Source organism: Notamacropus eugenii, chromosome X (genome assembly GCF_028372415.1).
Source record: "Notamacropus eugenii isolate mMacEug1 chromosome X, mMacEug1.pri_v2, whole genome shotgun sequence".
Classification (NCBI taxonomy): domain Eukaryota; kingdom Metazoa; phylum Chordata; class Mammalia; order Diprotodontia; family Macropodidae; genus Notamacropus; species Notamacropus eugenii.
In genome coordinates, this window is record NC_092879.1 from 1,570,865 (window position 1) to 1,586,179 (window position 15,315).

The window sequence follows — 15,315 nt, forward strand, 5'->3', positions numbered from 1 at the left end:
GAGGATCCACATGATTTGATACTAGAGAATACAGGTTGTACTTTAAAGCAGGAAAAGTCAGAGTAATTGGTACCTTGAATTTAACATAGTTAAAGGGTTATACTTTTCTGGATTTAAAATCTCCTGAATACATTTTCAAATCTTTTCCTCAGAACATTAGTACTCAGTTTGGATATATTATTTTGCTCCTGGGGCTTTTGCTCTCCTTTCTCCTCTTTCTTCCTCCGTAGGCCGGATCAGAGTTAAGAAACAGAGAAACATCTGCTACAAACTTTATGTGAAACCACCCAGCCACCCTTTTGCATATTCGTCCTGCACATGCAGATATATTTAACGTGCTCTTTGGGTAGTAGAAGGAATTGTTCATACAATGACCATAGAGGACCTCAGAAAATGCATAATTGCTCTTTTTTAATTATTATTTTATTTGTTTTCAGTGTTCTACAATGACTTTCATATAACTTAGATTTTCCCCTCCCTCCCGCTCCTTCCCCTCTACCTCTGTCCTCCCTTCCTGAGACAGTATACAATTTTATATAGGTTCTAAACATGTATTCCTATTAAACACATTTTCGCCTTAGTCATCTTCCACAGAAGAATTAAAATGAATGAGAGAATTCATAAAACAAACTAAAACATAATACAAAAGAAAATTGTCTGCTAATTCTGCAACCAAATTCCGTATTTCTTTCTCTGGATGAGGAAGACATTTTGCCTAAAGTGATATTTGGGAATTTTTTAAGCCCTCGCATTGTACTGAAGTTCTAAGTCTACCAGAAAAAATCCTTGAACACTGCGGATGTTGCTGTGAACAAAGTTCTCCTGGTTCTTCTCCTTTCACTCTGCATCAGTTCATATAAGTCTTTCCAGGCCTCTCTGAAGTCTTCCTATTCAACATTTCTTATAACACAATAGTGTTCCATTACATTCACATACCATAGTGTATTCAGTCATTCCCCACTTGATGGGCATCCTCTTGATTTCCAGTTTTTGGCCACCACAAAGAGTTCTCCTATAAATATTTTTGTACATGTGGGACCCTTTCCCATTTTTATGATCTCTTGAGGATACAGTCCTAAAAACAGCATTACTGGATATGCACATATTTGTAGCTCTTTGGACATAGCTTCAAATTGCTCTCCAGAGTGGTTGGATCAGCTCACAGCTCCACCAGCAATGAATGTGTTCCAACTCTACCACATCCTGTCCAGCATTTATGCTCTTCATGTCAGGTTAGCCAACCTGATAGGTGTGATGTGGTACCTCAGAGTTGTTATGATTTGCATCACTCTAATCAATAGTGACAGACCATTTTTTTCATATGACTATAGATAGCTTTAATTACTTCCTTTGAAAACTGCCTGTTCATATCTTTTGACCATTTATCAATTGAGGAATGACTTGTATTCTTGTACATTTGACTCAGTTCTCTTTGTATTTTAGAAATGAGGCCCTTATCACAGGCACTAGTTGCAAAAATTCTTTCCCAGTTTTATATTTTTCTCCTAATCTTGGTTGCACTGGGCCTATTTCTGAAAAAAACTTTTCAGCTTAATGTAATCAAAATTATCCATTTTACACTTTATAATGCTTTCTATCTCTTTCTTAGCAAAAAATTTTTTCCTTCTTCATAATTCTGAAAAATAAACTCTTTCTTTCCCCATTAATTTGTTTATAGTATCAATCATTATACCTAAATCATGTACCCATTTGGACTTTATTTTTGCGTACAGTGTCAGGCATTGGTCTGTGCTTAGCTTCTGCCACACCGTTATCCAGTTTTCCCAGAATTTTTTTTTCAAACAGTGAGTTCTTATCCCAGGAGCTGGGGTCCCTGGATTTATCAAACATTAGAGTGCCATATTCATTAACTACTGGATCTTGAGTACCTAACGTATTCCACTGGTCTACCCTTATGTTTCTTAGCCAGTAACAAGTGGGTGTGGTAACTGCTACGTTATAATACAATTTGAGATCTGGTAGAGCTAGGCCACCTTCCCTATCATTTCTTTTCATCAGTTCTCTTGATATTCTGGACCTTTTGCTCTTCTGTATTAATTTGGGTAATATATTTTCTAGCTTTAGAAAATAATTATCTGATAATTTGATTGGTATGGGAATGAATAAGTAAATTAATTTAGGTAGAATTATCATTTTTTATATTAACTCTACCTATCCACGAGCAGCTGATGCTTTTCCACTTACTCTATTTGTGCAAAAAGTGTTTTGAAATTGCGTTCACATGGTTCCTGAATATGTTTTGGCAAGTAGACTCCCAAATATTTTATAGTGTCTACCCAGACTTCAAATAGGATTTCTCTTTCTATCTCTTCCTATTGAGCTTTCTTAAGATACACACACACACACACACACACACACACACACATGTATATACATATATATATACACACACGTGTATATATACATATATGTATATATCTGTTTATATACATATGTGTATTTATTTATACATATATAAATGCAGAAGATTTGTGTGGGTTTATTTTGTAACCTGCAACTTTGCTAAAGTTGTTTGTTATTTCAAGTACTGTTTTTTACTGGAATCTCTGGGAATCTCTAAGGATATCATCATATCATCTGCAAAGAGTGATAACTTAGTTTCTTCTTTGCCAATTCTAATTCCTTCAATTTCTTTTTCTTCTCATTGCTACAGCTAACATTTCTGGTAACATATTGAGTAATAGTGGTGATAATGGACATCCTTGTTTCACCCCTGATCTTACTGAAAATGCATCTATCTTATCCCCATTGCATATGATGCTTGCTGAAGAGTTTAGGTAGATGTTGTCTATTATTTTAAGGAAAGTTCCATTTATTCCTAGGCACTTCAGTGTTTTCAATAGGAATGAGTGTTGTATTTTGTCAAAAGCTTTTTCTGCATCTGTTGAGACAATCATGTAGTTTCTACTAGTTTTGTTGTTGATATGATCAATAATGCTAATAGTCTTCGTAATACTGAGTTGCATTCCTGGTATAAATCCTACTTGATCACAATGTATTATTCCCATGATATGTTGCTTTATTCTTTTTGCAAAAGTCTTATTTAAAATTTTTGTATACATACTCGTTAGAGAAATTGGTCTATAATTTTCTTTCTCTGTTTTGGCTTTTCCTGGTTTAAGTATCATAACTATATTTGCATCATAAAAACAATTTGGGAAGACTCCTTCTTGGCAATTTTCCCAAATACTCTATGGAGTATTGGAATTAACTTGTCTTTAAATGTTTGATAGAATTCACTTGTAAATCCTTCCAGGCTTGGAGATTTTTCTCTAGGAAGTTCATTTATGGCTTGTTCAATTTCTTTTTCTCAAATGAGGTTATTTAATATTCAGCTTCCACTTCTGTTAATCTGGGAAATTTATATTTTTTGAAATAATAATCCATCTCATTTAGATTGTGCAATTTATGCGCATACAGCTGGGCAAAGAAATTTCTAATTGTTATTTTATTTTCCTTCTTTTTGGAGCTGAGTTCAACCTTTTCATTTGGTAATTTGGTTTTCTTCTTTCTGTATTTATTCAAATTGACCAAAGGTTTATCAACTTCATTGTTTTTTTTTTCAAAAAACCAACTCTTAGTTTTACTTATTAGTTCAATAGTTTTCTTATTTTCAATTTATTAAACCCTCCTTTTGTATTCAGTATTTCTAATTTGGTATTTACTTAGGGATTCTCAATTTGATTTTTTCTAGTTTTTTAAGCTACTTGTCCAATTCATTGATCTTCTCTTTCTCTATTTTATTAATGTAGACATTCAAGGATATAAAGCTTCCCCTAAGAAATGCTTTTGCAGTATCCCATAAGATTTAAGAGCTTGTCTCATTATTGTCATTCTCTTGAATGAAGTTGCTGATTGTTTCTATGATTTGTTGTTTAACCCACTCATTCCTTAGGATTAGATTATTTAGTTTCCAATTAATTTTTGGTCTATCTTTTCATGGCCTTTACATATAAATTTTATTGCATTATGATCTCAGAAGAATGCACTGACAGCCTCTGCCTTTCTGCACTGGATTTTGAGGTTTTTATGCCCTAATACATGGTCAATATTTATAAATGTGCCATGTACCACTGGGAAAAAAAGTGCATTCCTGTCTACCCCCATTCAATTGTCTCCAGAGGTCTATCATAACTGCACTATCCAGAATTTTATTCACCTCCTTTACTTCTTTGTTGTTTATTTTGAGCTTCGACTTATCAAGTATAGAGAGTGGGAGGATGAGGTCCCCCACTAGTATAGTTTTCCTTTCTATTTCTTCTTGTAACTGCTTTAACTTCTTCTCTAAGCATTTGAATGATATACCACTTGGTGAGTATATATTTAGTACTGATATAGCTTCCTTGTCTATGGTGCTTGTTAGCAGGATATAGTTTCTTTCCTTATCTCTTTTAATTAGATCTATTTCTGCTTTTGTTTTTTCTGAGATTAGCATTGCTTCCCCTGCTCTTTTTGCATCAGATGAAGCCCAATATATTCTGCTCCAGCCTTTTACCTTTACACTCTGTGTATTTGGCCATTTCACATACTTTTCTTGTAAAGAACATGTTGTTGTATTATGTTTTTAATCTGTTCTGCTATCCATCTCCCTTTTATGGGAGAGTTCATCCCACTCACATTCACAGTTTTGATTACTATCTGTGTGTTTCCCTCCATCTTCTTTCCCATCTTTTGTACTTTTAGTTTTCCCTTCTCCCTTATTCTGCACAATAAAGTTTTAATTTTTGACCACCACCTCCTGCAGTCTTCCCTTCCTTCTTTCAGCCCGCTCCCTTTTTATCCCTTTTACCCTTACTACTTCTTCCCTCCCTTTTAGCCTCCACTCCACTTTCTTTCCCTGCTCCCCTCCCACTGTCTATAGAGCTAGTTAGATTTATACCCTGCTAGTTAGATTTGTTCCCTGCTTGAACCAAAGCAATGATCCTCTCCCTCCCTCTTTCCCTCTACTCTAATATAATTTTGTGACTCTTCCTGTGATGTAATTTACCATTTTCTGCTTCCCCCTTTTCACATCTCCTGGTACATTCCTTTTGTACCTTTCAGTCACATTTTTATCATCACATCATTTGCTTTATACTCGCTCCCTTTATGTGTTTCCCTTTCATGCATCCATAATAAATATACAATTCTCAAGTTTAACAAGTATCATCTTCCCTTATAGGGAAGTAAACAGTTTGCCCATATTGAGTAACAAGTTTTTCTTTTCCCCTGTTTACCTTTTTAAGTCTCTCTTGAGACCTTCATTTGAAGATCGAATTTTCTAGTGAGTTAAAGCTTGTTTATTAAGAAGTTCTGTAAATCCCTTATTTCATTGAATGTTCATCTCCTTGTCTGAAATGTTATGCTGAACTTTGCTGAGTAATTGATCCTTGGTTGTAGGCCCAGCTCCTTTGTCTTATGGAATATCATATTCCAATTCCTTTGACCTTTTAATGTAAAAGCTGCAAGGTCCTTTGTGGTCCCAACTGTAGGTCCTCGATATTTGAATGGTTTCTTTCTGGCTGCTGGTATTATTTTCTCTTTTACTTCATATTTCTAGAAGTTGGCAATGATATTCCTTGATGTTTTTAGTTTGAGACCCCTTTTGATAGGTGAATGGTGAATTCCTTCGATGACTATTTCGCCCTCTGGATCTACGATTTCTGGGCAGTTTTCCTTGATGATTGCTTAGAAGATATTGTGTGGGCTTTTTTTTCATCATGGTTTTCTTTTAGGCCAATAATTACTATATTTTCTCTACTAAATCTGTTTTCCAGGTCAGCTGTTTTTCCAATTAGATATTTTACATTTTCTTCTATCATTTCATTTTTTAGATTTTGTTTGACTGATTCTTGGTGTCTCATAGAGTCATTAGATTCTACTTGCCCAATTCTAATTTTTATCAAATTGTTTTCTTCATTTACTTTTGCATTTCTTTTTCAATCTGTCCAATTATTGCTTATAAGGAATTATTTTTTCCAGTTAGTTTTTGTACTTCCTTGTCCATTTGTCCAATTTTCCTTTTAAAGCAGTTTTTCTCTTCAGTGAATTCTTTTCCCATAGTTTTAAAATCAATGACCAGTTTTTCTTCTATTTCTCTGATTTGGCTTTCAACATCCTTCTTCCTCTCTTCCAGGAGTACTCCTTGTGCATGCGACCAGTTTGAAGTCATGTCTGAAATTTCAGATGGGAGTACAGTCTCAATGCTGACATCTCTGGTATTTGTGATTTGTTCCTTGTCCCCACAGAAAGATTCTATGGTCTTTTCCTTCCTGCTTTGCTTCTTACTCATGATGATGAGGCTTTATGTGTTGTGACCTCTCATTGTTTCAGCTAGAAGCTAAAGAACTTGATGTTGAGCGGGCTGGTGTGAGAAGGCCGAGACCAAGTGAAGTCCTTTTGTTTTTCCCTGGATTTGTCCTGAAGCTAGCTCATTAAGTGTGGAGGAGGGGTGGTCTGGTCAAGCAATGTCTCCTCAGCTGAGCTAGAGCAAAGGCAAGCTCAGAGGTTGGTGATCCTGGCTGCCCTAGTGTCTTCCCCTTTCCCCTGGGGTACTGAGCCATGCCTGGGGTCCTGGGGATGGTGGTTGCTAGGCTTCACACTCCTGGGACTCCAGATCTCCTCCTGGTTCACTGAGGTTGGGATATGTGGGGCAGCTCTGGCTCTGCACTGCCCCCCTTCCGCCACAGGAAGAGGAACCCCCCTTAGCGACCTACCCTCACATGCTATGAGACTGTTAGCCCCTTCTCCTTATCCCACTGATTCAGGATTTTTCTGGGGAAATATTTTATGGTTCTTTCAAGGTCAACAAGGGGAGGACAAAAGAGTAATTTCCGATCACTCCTCCATTTTGGCTCCTGGAAGTTAAGTAGATGACTTACAGGCATTTAATCTATGGGTTGATAGTCTCAGCAGCAAGGGCTGAAGATACCTATGGTTCTGCATCTCTTACTCCCCCTGTTCTTCTGTTTTTCCATCCTGGGCTCTTTTTCTCAACATTCCGCAGTGCAAGTCGCTGCCTCATACTACCCCAGAGCTCCCTGCTAGGCCCTGTCATGGCGGGGACTATAATTGCTCTTTTTGGGAAGTTTGCCAAAGTTGTAGCAAAATTGTTTTATGCATTTGCAAAAAAATGATATTCAAAAAGAATATATATCATTTTTGCCTCTGAGGAAGAAGTTTCAGACTCTTTTTACCTTAGGGCAAAATATAATATTCTGTGACATGTAAACTCTTTCATAATTTGACTATCCAACCTGACAGATAATTTTTCTTCTTCACACACCCTCAAACTAGAAATCCTTTTTTCAGGCAATAGATATAGTATCCAAAAGTAGACTTATTTTTCCACTCTAAACTCTTCTTTCTTCTAAACTCTCTTACTAGTATTAAGTAGAAATCATCCTCCCTGTCACTCGGATTCATAATGTATGTATTATAATTGATTCTTCACTCTCTCACCTTCTATATACCACCTTTTATGAAGATTTGTGGATTTTACTTTGATTACATGATATCTATATCTATGTCAGAGGACCTCATGCTCTCATGCCTAGACTATTACCATAGTTTACTGGTTGATGTTCTTGCCACAAAAGTCTCCTGGCTACAGTCCATCTCTTTCTCACCTGTCAAATTAATGTTCCTCCAGTAGAGGTCTACCCAATTCATCCTTACCATTGATCAGTAAACTTAAATAGGTTCCTATTACTTCTAGAATTCAATATAATATAGTAAATTTGGTGTTCAATGTAACTGTGAACTCTAAGAGAGTAATCTTAGGTGGGCTATTAGTCTAGGCATTGAGTAAAGTTTATATTATAGCATGGAGATGAGAGATGTAATGCCACTTAAAGAGAATCAGTTGGACAACTTTGGTGGAATAAAGAGGGTTTAATATATTTGGTCTAAAAATTTCCGCTGAATAAAATGGATGAATAATGAATGAGTGAGAAATCATTTGATATATATTTATTATATTTCAGAAGCCAAAAATGAATACTAGAAGTATAAACATAAATAGCAACATATTCCATGTCCTCAAAGAGCTTATGTTCTAATTGAGGAAGACAATGTAATGGGGAAAGCCATGGCCAGGCAGAGAGGATTTGGTCTAGGGTGTGACAAAGATGGTCACTAAAGTCATAGGGCAAAAGATTGTAATGACATTGCCAGCAAAGTTAGTTTTATTATGATTTGTGATCTCAGATCTAGCAGGAGAAATGATCTAGGAATAGGGCAGAAAGCAAGATCACACACATAGCAATATGACAAGGATATAGCTTGACAAGAGTGTGATTAGTGTGGGTTGGACTAAACGTAGCTAGACAGCTGTTAATAAGGGAAAATCTGGAAGTTTTAGTAAATTATGAAGTCAAAATGAATCAGAAGGAAGATGTGCAAATAAAACAAGTAAATACATTCATGGAACCCACACAGAGGGACTGATATAATACACACATATATACACACATACAATATGAATAAATGTATGTGTATATACATGCACATACACATAATGGAATTGAACACCGAGAAAGCAGAGACCATTATTTCATATCACAGATGAACTAATCAAAGAATAGATATGGATATATATGTATATACAGAAACAGAGAGATATAAAAATGATAAAAAAGAGATTTTGAACCTGAACTTCAGATTAGCAATAAGTTAGAACCGGACTTAAAAAATAATAGAACTAGGTAGAAACATGTACTTACTCTACCTCCCTCCCCTATAGCCCAAAAATACCAGTAAAAAGTGACAATAAACAAATTCTAGTACAACAGAAGCCACAAAACGACAGAGTGAAAGAGATTTCCAGCCCAAGACACCCTGGAAGGCGGACAGGAATTGCAGTGGACTCAGAGTGGAGCACAGCAGAGCCTTGACCCTGGGAGGAGAGCAGGCCTTAGGTAAGGAATCCTTGCCAGCAGCTATAGTTCCCAGATTATTCAACCCACAAATGATAAAGACAGGTTCAAAGGTCTGTGAGAAAGCACTTTCACCAGTGGGGAAAAGGGAACAAGGTGCTGCCCCTGTGGCCCAGGGCAGTAGAGGTAGTTGTGGCACAGATTGCATGTTAGGAGCTCTCCACCTAAAGATCCTGAGGAAATCAAGCAGCTGATCTGGATCTCAGCCCTAATTGGCCATCCCAGGATAAGGAGGAGCCCCCTGGCTTGGTGGAGCTGGAAGTGGTTGTGGAGAGGGAGTCCCACTCGCAGATTCTGGGCAGAAGATCCCTATTGCACCAGTCTTGGAGCAGAGTGAAAACCAGCCTTGGCCACAAGCAGGCCTGAGCTCTGGTTCCCAAGTTGCTCAATCCAAAAACGCCAAAGACAGTTTCAAACATCCTGGGCAGAAAAGCTTGTGGTATCTCCCAGATGAGAGCATGGGCCAGGAGAGGAGTAAACTACTCTCCCTTGATTGTGCCACCTTGGAAGAACTGGGAACTTACAAGTCCCCAGATCATCCCCTCCTCTTCACAAAGGCCTCAAAAGTCAAATAACTGCCTGGGAAAATGCCCAAAAAGGGGAAAATATAAGACAATAGAAGGTTACTTTCTTGGGGAACAGGTATTTTCCTCCATTCTTGTGGATGAGGAAGAACAATGCTTACCATCAGAAAAAGACTTAAACTCAAGGCTTCTGCATTCAAAAACACCGAAATAAATAAGCAATGGTCTCAGGTCATGAAAGAAATCAGAAAGGATTTTGAAAATCAAGAGAGGTGGAGGAAAAATTGGGAAGAGAAATGAGAGTGATGCAAAAAAAATCATGAAATGCAAGTCAACGGCTTGATAAAGGAGATCCCAAAAAATGCTGAAGAAAATAACACCTTTAAAAATAGGCTAACTCAATGGGCAAAAGAGGTCCAAAGAGCCAAAGTGGAGAAGAATGTTTTAAAAGGCAGAAATAGCCAAATTAAAAAGGAAGTTCAAAAGCCCACTAAAGAAAAATTTCTTTAAAAATTAGAATGGAGAGGGCAGTGCCAAGATGCCACAGTGAGAGCAACTACTCACCTAAGGTTATAGACAAACTCCTTCAGATACCTCTCACAAGAGAATATGACCAAATTTTGGTGGTGCAGAATCCAATAGCAGGCAGAAGGTCGCAGATTCACAGACCAGGAGAGACTGGAAGGTCGATGGGAAGGATCTGTTCCAAGGGGGTGGAAGAGCATACAGGGCACAGAACAGCAGGTCCCTGCCTCTGAGGGGTGGAGCAAGAAAGTGCCAGGGCGCTCTGAGGCAGCTGCAGTACAGTGGAATTTCAAGCAAAACACCCCAGGACAGGAGTCCAGGGGAACCAAGAGAGTGAGAGCTCTGTAGCCTCAGGTATCTGCACTAGTCGCAACTGAGACTATTAGCCTACAGTTGAAATGTCTGTAAGTAATCTACTTGAATCTACTTCTGGGAGCCAAAAAGGCAGAGTGATTGGTAAATACTCTCTCCCCCTCCCATTCTTGACCTTGAAAGAACCGTAAAATATTTCCCCAGAAAAGTCGTGGGACAGTAGGATCAGCAGAAGGGGCAAACAGTCTTGTAGCACCTGAGGCTAAGAAAAGTGCTAAGGAGTATTCCCCTGACTGTGGCAAAGGACGAGAGCTGTCCCAGAAAACCCCACCTCAGTGAACCAAGAGGAGATCCAGAGCTTCAGGTGGGTGGAGCCAAGCAACCACCAACACCAGAAACCCAGGTGTGCCTCAGCACCCCAGGGGAAACTGGAAGACACTGGGGCAGCCAGAATAACAAATCCCTGAACTTGCCTTTGCTTTAGCTCAGTTTAGGAGATGCCCTGTGGCCAGAAGACTCCTCCCTCACACTTAACAATCTAGCTCTATGACTAGTTTGGGGAAACACAAAAAGGCTTCACTGGGCCTCTGCTTTCTCACACCAGCCAGCTCAGTACCAGGTTCTTTAGCTTCTAGCTGAAAGAACCAGAGGCCACAATACACAAATCGTCATTATCATGAGTAAAAAGCAAAGCAGGAAGGGAAAGACCATAGAATATTTGACGGGAACAAAGACCAAAACATGAATACCAAAGACGTCAATATTGAGACTGTACTCCCATCTGAAAATTCAGAAGGTACTACGAACTAGTCACAAGTGCAAAGAGCACGCTTGTAAGAGTTGAAAAAGGAAATAAAAGAAAAACCGGCCAATGATTTCAAAAGTACGAAAAAGAATTCAATGAAGAGAACAGGTCTTTAAAAGGAAAAATTGAAAAAATGAAAAAGGGAGCAGGAAACCTAACTGGGAAAATTGGAGAAATGGAAAATGAAGTTCAAAAACTAATTGGATAATATAATTTTTAAAAAGAAATAAATTGGAGAGATGGAAAAGGAGATGTAAAGTTAACTGAAGAATACAATCTGATGAAAATTAGAATTGGGCGAGTAGAAGATAACGACTCTATGAGACATCAAGAATCAGTCAAACAAAATATAAAGAATGAAGAGATGAAAAAAATGAAAACATCTAATTGGAAACATAACTGGCCTGGAAAATGGATACAGAAGTGAAAATTTAAGAATTATTGGTCTGCTAGAAAACCATAAAGAAAAGAAGACTCTGGACAAAATCTTCCAAAAAATCATCAGGGAAAATTGCCCAGAAGTCCTAGATCCAGAGGGCAAAATAGCCATTGAAAGCATGTATCATTCACCTCCCCAAAGGGATGTCAAACTAAAAACACCAACTAATATAGTTGTCAAATTCCAAAACTATCAAGTGAAGGAGAAAATACTAAAGGCAACCAGTAAGAAACCAAATATCAAGGAGCAACAGTCAAGATCACACAGGACCTTGCAGCTTCTACATTAAAAGATCAAAGGAATGCGGATCTGATATTCCATAAGGCAATGGAGCTGGGACTACAAACATGGGTCACTTAGCCAGTAAAATTCAGCATAACTTTTCAGGCAATAAGATGGACATTCAACGAAATTAGGGATTTCCAGACCTTCCTGACAAAAAAGCTACAACTCAATAGAAAATTCGATCTTCAAATTCAGGGCTCAAGAGAGGCATAAAAAGATAGACAGAGGAAATGTAAAACTTGTTACTCTATTCGGACCAACTGTTTATCTCCCGATAAGGGAAGATGATACTTGATAATCTGGAGAACTGTACATCTATTATGAAATATAAAAGGGATATACGGAGGGCGGAGCCAAGATGGCGGAGTAGAAAGACACACATACACATAGCTCTGAACTCACAACCCATAGAATATCTGTAAAAAGGAACTCACGGCGAATTCTGGAGCAGTAGAGGCCACAGAACAGTGGAGCAAAGGAGATTTCTGTTCCAGAGGGACCTGCAAACCTCTCGCAAAAGGTCCGTCGCGCTGCGGATGTGGAGCTCAGCCCAGCCCTGCCACGGCCAAGGCATGCAGAGGAGCAGATCTGAGCGGGCTTCAGGGACGGGATCTCCAGCAACCGCGCGGGTCCCTCCACCCACAGGTGATGGGGGTCGGTGAGAGGGTCTTTTTGGCTGGTTGATAGGGGAGTGGGGTGCCCTGATAACTCAGGGCCCCTCGGGAGGCAGCAGCTGAGGCAGCAGCAGACCAGGGCTCCCCAAGCAGGCAGGAGCCCTGATCCATTGTTGAAGGTCTCTGCATAAACCCCCTCAGGGAACTGAGCCCGAGAGGTGGCCCTGCCCTGACCTGAGCACCTGAACTTAATCTCACACTGAATAGCAGCCCTGCCCCCGCCCAAAGCCCTGAGGCTGGGAAGCAGCATTTGAATCTCAGACCCTAAGCACTGGCTGGGAGGTTCAGGAGGCGAGGTGGGTGTGAGGAGAATATTCAGAGGTCAAGTCACTGGCTGGGCAAATGCCCAGAAAAGGGAAAAGAAATAAGACTATAGAAGGTTAATTTCTTGGTGAACAGGCATTTCCTCCCTTCCTTTCTGATGAGGAAGAACAATGCTTACCATCAGGCAAAGACACAGAAGTCAAGGCCTCTGTATCCCAGCCCACTCAATGGGCTCAGGCCATGGAAGAGCTCAAAAAGAATTATAAAAATCAAGTTAGAGAGGTGGAGGAAAAGCTGGAAAGAGAAATGAGAGATATGCACTCAAAGCATGAAAAGTAGGTCAGCACCCTGCTAAAGGAGACCCCAAAAAATGCTGAAGAAAATAACACCTTGAAAAATAGGCTAAGTCAGTTGGCAAAAGAGGTTCAAAAAGCCAATGAGGAGAAGAATGCTTTCAAAAGCAGAATTAGCCGAATGGAAAAGGAGATTCAAAAGCTCACTGAAGAAAATAGTTCTTTCAAAATTAGAATGGAACAGATCGAGGCTAATGACTTTACGAGAAACAAAGAAATCACAAAACAAAACCAAAAGAATGAACAAATGGAAGATAATGTGAAATATCTCATTGGAAAAACAACTGACCTGGAAAATAGATCCAGGAGAGACAATTTAAAAATTATGTGACTACCTGAAAGCCATAATCAAAAAAGAGCCTAGACATCATCTTTCATGAAATTATCAAGGAAAACTGCCCTGAGATTCTAGAACCAGAGGACAAAATAAATATTCAAGGAATTCACAGAACACCACCTGAAAGAGATCCAAAAAGAGAAACTCCTAGGAACATTGTGGCCAAATTCCAGAGTTCCCAGGTCAAGAAGAAAATATTGCAAGCAGCTAGAAAGAAACAATTCAAGTATTGTGGAAATACAATCAGGATAACACAATATCTAGCAGCCTCTACATTAAGGGATCGAAGGGCATGGAATAGGATATTCCAGAAGTCAAAGGAACTAGGACTAAAACCAAGAATCACCTACCCAGCAAAACTGAGTATAGTACTTCAGGGGAAAAATTGGTCTTTCAGTGAAATAGAGGACTTTCAAGCATTCTTGATGAAAAGACCAGAGCTGAAAACAAAATTTGACTTTCAAACACAAGAATGAAGAGAAGCATGAAAAGGTAAACAGCAAAGAGAAATAATAAGGGACTTACTAAAGTTGAACTGTTTACATTTCTTCATGGAAAGACAATATTTGCAACTCTTGAAATTTTTCAGTATCTGGGTACTGGGTGGGATTACACACACACACATGCACACACGCACACACACACATAGAGACAGAGTGCACAGAGTGAATTGAAGAGGATGGGATCATATCTTAAAAAAATGAAATCAAGCAGTGAGAGAGAAATATATTGGGAGGAAAAAGGGAGAAATGGAATGGGGCAAATTATCTCTCATAAAAGAGGCAACCAAAAGACTTATTAGTGGAGGGATAAAGAGGGGAGGTGAGAGAAAAACATGAAGTTTACTCTCATCACATTCCACTAAAGGAAGGAATAAAATGCACACTCATTTTAGTATGAAAACCTATCTTACAATACAGGAAAGCGGGGGGGGGAAGGGGATAAGCAGGATGGGGGGGGATGATGGAAGGGAGGGCATCGGGAGGAGGGAGCAATTTGAGGTCGACACTCATGGAGAGGGACAGGATCAAAAGAGAATAGAAGTAATGGGGAACAGGATAGGATGGAGGGAAATATAGTTAGTCTTATACAACACAACTATTATGGAAGTCATTTGCAAAACCACACAGATTTGGCCTATAATGAATTGCTTGCCTTCCAAAGGGAAGGGGTGGGGAGGGAGGGAGATAAAGAAGTTGGAACTCAAAGTGTTAGGAACAACTGTCGAGTATTGTTCTTGCCACTAGGAAATAAAAAATACAGGTAAAGGGGTATAGAAAGCTATCTGGCCCTACAGGACAAAAGAGAAGATGGAGACAAGGGCAGAGACGGATGATAGAAGAGAGAACAGATTGGTCATAGGGGCAATTAGAATGCTTGGTGTTTGGGGGGGGAGGCGATAAAAGGGGAGAAAATTTCGAACCCAAAATTTTGTTAAAATGAATGTCAAATAAATAAATAAGTAAATAAGTAAATAAATGAATGAATGAATGAATGAATGAATAAATAGATAAATAAATAAATGAAAAAGCAAAGGAAGGGAAAGAGAGAGGGAAGGAGGAAGGAAGGAAGGATAGGGGTTGGGTTATTTTAGTATTAGGGACACCCCTGAACACGTTTGTGGGTCGATAGCCATGATGTGTGTATGTGTATGTGTGTGTGTGTGTGTGTGTGTGTGTGTGTGTGTGTGTGTGCGAGAAAGAGACAGAGAGAGAAATGTTTTTGTTTTTTTTTTTTTTGGTAATGGAGACACCTCTGAATAAAAGGGATATACGTAGAAGAAACAGGTATAAAGTAAGTGATGTGATGATAAAAATATGATTTAAGTATGCAAGGTATTGTAAGAGGAGATGCGAAAAGA